Here is a 6,000-nt window from a genome sequence, read left to right on the forward strand (position 1 = left end):
TTAAGAACAAAAAGGTTATTCCCAAGGAGTAGTAAGAATTCGGTGCTAGGGATGACATTCCTAAATTTTTCTCCTTGGTTGAGACAGGAATCCTGGCAGGTACTCCTGGCTCTTGTAACATAGGACACGTGGCACTATTGTGCTGGAGATAGAACACAGCCCAGGACAGAATAACATAAACCATGGAGAAGGAGCTGTACTACTTCTATCGGGACCCATGGGGACTTCAGTCTAAACGTATGATCCAGGTTTAATTAAGAGCTAAGGAAATCATTACATTTAGCACCTGACTCAGAGTTGGAAGTTTTCAAGCTGTCCCTAGTTTCAAGTTTTCAATTTGCTGTGTGTACAGAAAAACATCGCCTTCAAATAAGGTATCCAGCTGAATATGGCGACTTTAAGTCAGAATAGTCTTCAGGTACAACCAGAAGTCTGATGGAAAAATACCTTCAATTGTGTGGGAGATACATCTCTGAAATACACCAAAAGGCATTTCTGTACCAAGATAGTGGCATGTTTGTTCTTTAAAATGCTCTCCAGAATCTGAATTACTTTTTGTCCTTTCAGAACATGTCACCAAGGGGATGGGTGAATCAAAAACAGAAAAAAATCAAAGATCTAGATTATGAAGACAAAAGTGAATCCAAATTGGTACAATACAGGGATAGTGCCGGTCACTGTGGCAGAACTCTTTTCCAACAATAGTCAAAGCGCACACCCACTTCTAGGCAACATTAAAAACGTTCAGCTTGCAGCTTCCTGCACTGCCCTTGCATTTTCAGTGATGTTAAACCACATCACTAACCCTAAGGAAATCACATTAGCAAGACAGTAATCTGACTCTTAGTAATTCCATTAGCGAGGAAAGGGATCATGAAGAAAAATAAAAGCTTTAAAGATTTCTTCCTTGATCCACCAAACTCAACAGAATTCTGTGTGAATAAAAATCTTCAAGATTTGGCCTAAAATTTGGTAAGATTCCTAAAACTGAGGTTTGGGGACACAAGTTTAGGGTATTTCTCACCATCCATTGCAAGTGTGCCTATTTCCCACATAGCATTCTCAAGCAAAATAACTCGGTAATTTCTTCCGAAAAAACACACGCTGTATCCTGGCTAGAATTCTGGTTCTCCCCAGATGTAAGCTCATATTTCAAAGTTACCTGAATAAGCCTCAAAACCGAGTGTAGTTGAGCAGTTACAGACTGGGCTAGATTTGAATTAGCACACGCTACATTTCTCTCCCATTTTGGGTATTTCTCTGGCAAGCAATGATAAATGTGAAAGGAGCTTGACCTTGCAGACTCACTTCTAGCTATGACCCAGGCTTTGCACTTTGTACCGGCCTGCATCGAGAGGCAGCCTTTAAGCAGTAAAGAATTACTCATTTTCTCAAAGAAGTGTTTCCATTCAGGAAATGGGAAACACCACTGGGCAGATACCCCAAAAAGCAGACAGCCACAGCAGTCACAGTTCTGACAGCACCAGGGCCAGGTAATTTTTAAACGGTACCGGACAATTCAGAACACAGTAGTACTTTACAGAGCTCTGAAATCAATTTCACAGGATTTACAGCATGCAGGTATTTATTAACCAAAGTGCCTGGCTAATATAATACAGACTTCTTCCTTTCTGAATCTTGAGAAAGAGGCTGAGAGAAGCCTCCTCTTTAACCCACGGCGTGCACACCGATGAGGCACACGCTAAGAATTTACTACCCATACTCAGAAGAGAAGTCTGACCACACTGAAGCTCCTGGACCAAAGCAAACTCAAAGTTTAAAAAAAAACCACCACAAAACCCCACAACAGTTAAGGAAGCCCATTCAAATAATTAACTATACAACAGACATTCTGAATAAACTGAAGAACTACCAATATGACAAAGTCAGCACAGCGAATTCAGCACAGTGAACAGTCAGGATGAGTTTATAAAGTGTGGGGTGAGTCAGACAAAGGCTACGAGTTCATCAGGCTGATCAGCTGAGCCAACTCATGGGCAAGTTGCCACCCCTGGCAGCATGGATTGCCTCGATGCAGCTCAGTGACAGACATTTTATTCAGAATTCCAAGAATAAATTTTCAAGCATGCCCAGTCTCACTTCAGCAACTTCAACATCAGATGCAGAAGTAATATATTTTCTCTAAACATAAAGGAAAGACTTCATCTGGCTTCGCAGCCGCTGTTAAACTCTTGAAAACTCTGAAGTCATTCTGCACTTTTAGCATTTCACTGATGGAAGTGTGTGAATTACACATCCCCAAAATAAACTCTGTACTATCCAAATAAATACAGCACTGTCACAAGCTTGCCCTCCTCTAGCCTCTGTTTTATAATACTTACTCCTTGTCTGTAAGCACGACTGCTAGGACAAAGATGTGAGGTCAGCAGCACCAAACAAGTTTGAAATGCTATCAGCACTACAGGGCATCACCAAACCAACATAATGAGGAGCGTATCAGCTCCAATAATTAGTTTCTGAGGTGAAGCATTTTTATTTTGGTAATCGCTTCCAAGCTGACTGAGGCTTTTTTCTTTGTCAGAAGAGAGGCATTTCATTTCAACTGCAGGGAAAAAAAAAAAAAAGAAACCCCCACAAAAACAAAACCAGGCAAATACAAAAACCTTCTCTTCTAAAAAAAAGTCTTTAAAACCAATCTGTGACCTAAGCTTCTTATTTTGAAAGTATAGCTTAATGATATGATAGGAAAGAACTTGTATCAGTAGCATTAGATATACAGCTTTATAAATTGTATCACACTTAAAATCTAACCAAGTTATCGTTCCTATCTCCTATTAGAAACAAGCAACTTGAAAGAAACAGTAATTAGCTAAAATGCAGGAGCACAACTGTTGACACAAAGCTTCAGCGCTGAAACTCGCCCGACAAGCGCCGCGAAGGAGAGCCCAGCTCCTGTGGAGCAAATCCCCACTCCTGGGAATAACGGCGTGTTCTGGTTTTGTGATGGAGAACTAGTTTTTTACTGCTGCTCGTATTAAAACTAAGAGTGCTCCTATTTGCTGGACTGGGATTTGCAAAAGTCCAACTGCAGGAGTAACTGTGTGAGTTTTACTTGTCCCAGGTCCCTCCTTCAAGAACGGGACTGGGCCTGCCATTAAGGGGTGTAAGTTTAGGAATTACTGGGATTCTTTTTACCTTTGTACGTGTCTCTTCAGATCACTCCCCCTCACTCATCCAGATGAAAAGGTTTTAATACAATCACAATAAATGTGATTTCTGTCCCAACATGCTCATGTTACCTACCAATTTTTTATTAGGAGATTTATCTATCTGTGTTTCCCAAAGTTACAGCATGGTGTTTATTTCTTAAATTTTGATATAGAAGTCTACTCAAAACATAAGAACTGTTTAAAAAGAAAGGCTGCAATCTCCACCCCCAAAGCAATACCACTACAGTCACATACACTGAAGTAGCAAGGCTTATCTTTACCTGCAAAAATAAAGATCCAGAACACAGAACTTAAGTGAAGATTGCAGACAACCTAAAACAAAGGGGCATTAAAATATCACAATCCAATCTCCCAGGGAAGTCTGAAATCAGAGATCATAAGAAAAGCTTTCATGTCAGTCAGAAACAATTCGGAATCTCTTTCTGACCAGAAATGCATTAAGTAATCTAAAACAGTTCCAGTATACAGAAGGTTCTATTCTTCAACATAACTTCAGCCTTTTGAATAACTCTTTGCAAACTCAACATCTTTGGAGCATGTTTTTACTGTGCCACAAATGAAGGATCTCTAATTAAATTCAAAAACTAAGCAAAAAAATACTTTGAGCCTATAAATTTAGCACAGATTAGAACACTGCAACAAGATCCTTTTCCTTAAGTGTCTTTTTAAAACATGCCAAAACCATTAGTTAGAAGGATAATCTAAATAAAGTCATTGTTTAAAAAAAATAAAACTGCATCATACTATGGCCTGGAACAGCTAAGGGACCGGTCAGGGAGGAAGGATTATTTCCTGGCACAGTAATGGAGCAACAAACTCTCCCTCTATTATTATATTGAGCCTTCACTACGTTTCACAAAAATAAAACTGAGGTTTGTAGCTCATCTGTTTCACAGATGACCAACTGTACTGAGCAGCAGGACTTTGTTCTAGGTGAACTGTGCGAAAACAAGGAGTAAAAGCACACTTAGCACGGAAAAGAAACCGAAGTCCCAATTCTGTTTTTGGTTGACCTACCAGATCACCTCATCAAACCTGATACCTGAGCCCAATTATACAGGTGCAAGTAAGGATTCAACAGCATGGAAGGCAACTGAATTAACCAGGGTAGGCAAGATCGCGATCATCCCAGCTAAGCAAGACTGTACTAGAGCAGATCTGGGCCGAACACGTAATTTAATTTACCACTCTGATTTTGGATAAGCCCCAGACCTTCAGAGTAATTACAGTGCCGCCAGAGACAACGCTCAGCGTCAGTTACAGTATTTAAGTTGTGCACTGTTTGAAGAAATTAAGCACTCAAATGCCAAGTACCTTCCAGCCTCTCAAGTCACCATCTTCAACCGTGTTCCACAACTCTTAGTAAGGTTCTTGCAAATATTTTGGCTTATACACAAGTACTTCAATCTGAAAAGTCCTCTCCGACCCACCGTATTCCATTAGTCAGAAACATCCTCCTAACAGATGAGACTCTTGAGTTGATAAAACTAAGCTCTAACAGCTACACTGTCATTAAAGTTCTAGACCATACTGTACTCTCTGTTGAGCTTCACACCTTGGAAGGCACTGGCAGAGTTGAGTAATTCTGAACTAAGAATTCACTCATGGCAAACGACAGAAAATTGAGAGGCACAGTGGAATACACAGCTGATCAGAAACTAAAATACACAGCATGAATTCAAGGCAGCAAACTCACATTAAATAATGAAGCAGCATTTTCTAGACTTAGTGTTTCAGGTTTTTAACCACCAACACTGACTGCTTATAACCAGTTTTAGGACTTTGGCAGTTGAAACAAAAATAGCAGCCACTGAAGTACTGACATTTTGATCATGAAAAGCGTTATTATGATTAGCATCTCGTGCCTATTTGCTCCAATCCCCTTAAGATGTAAAATGAAACCGTAAACATTTTCAAAGTTACGTGCCAAGAGTCTTCTCACTATTGATCACACCCATTGTACTTGAGATTATACTCTCAATTTCACTGGCATTAACTTGGTATGAAAATTGGTCCAGGCAAGGAAAAGCTGATGTTGTCACAACACCACATCAGTACTTTGGTGCAGGCAACAGCGAGAGGAGACAACAGCCGGAGAGCTGAGGAAAAAGAACAAGCCACAGACACGTTCACAGACAAAGCTACAGAAAGCAATACAAGAATTTTAAGGCTACCACATCAGAAGGGCACGACAAAATGTAAGACAGAGCTCCCTGAACCTCTTAAAAATCTCCCATGCTTAAATTGGTTTCAAGTTAGTGAGAAAAGTGAGCTCGTGTAAGAACTCTCGTCAGCAGGTCAGGACCAAGGAAGGGTGCAGGGCTGCACAAGGCAGATCCGGGGAAGGGGGACCTTGTGTGTGCCCAGGCCAGGGAGGTGAGAGTAAGAAGGCATCACTCCCAGCAGGCTGTAAATATTATGTCAGCTCAGAGCCCCTGGGAACAACCTTCGATAGAAATTCAACATTAGAGCGTGAGAAAGTACAGTTTGGTACAGCTTAGGAGGCATCTCTAACAGAATCATCCGCAGCTTTATAAGAGCTGAGGGTGGTTGCTGTAGAGATGCTGTCCAATCTTAAAGCGTTCTCTTTTCAGTCACTTCAGAAAAAGACAAGGTTTAAAGAACAAATACCATTATGGACAGTAACAGTGAGACAATACAAATAATAGTTTTTGCACTGTTCCACACTTGTACTTCCAGCAACTGATCTCAATCAAAATTTTAAAGAGGTAAATATAAGACCTATTTTAAGGGAATTCTAGAAGTAATTACCAAATTTTCCCTTCAAACTTTTCACCTAGAGAAGAAG

Source organism: Apaloderma vittatum, unplaced genomic scaffold (assembly GCF_000703405.1).
Source record: "Apaloderma vittatum isolate BGI_N311 unplaced genomic scaffold, ASM70340v1 scaffold2222, whole genome shotgun sequence".
In the NCBI taxonomy this organism is placed as follows: Eukaryota; Metazoa; Chordata; class Aves; order Trogoniformes; family Trogonidae; genus Apaloderma; species Apaloderma vittatum.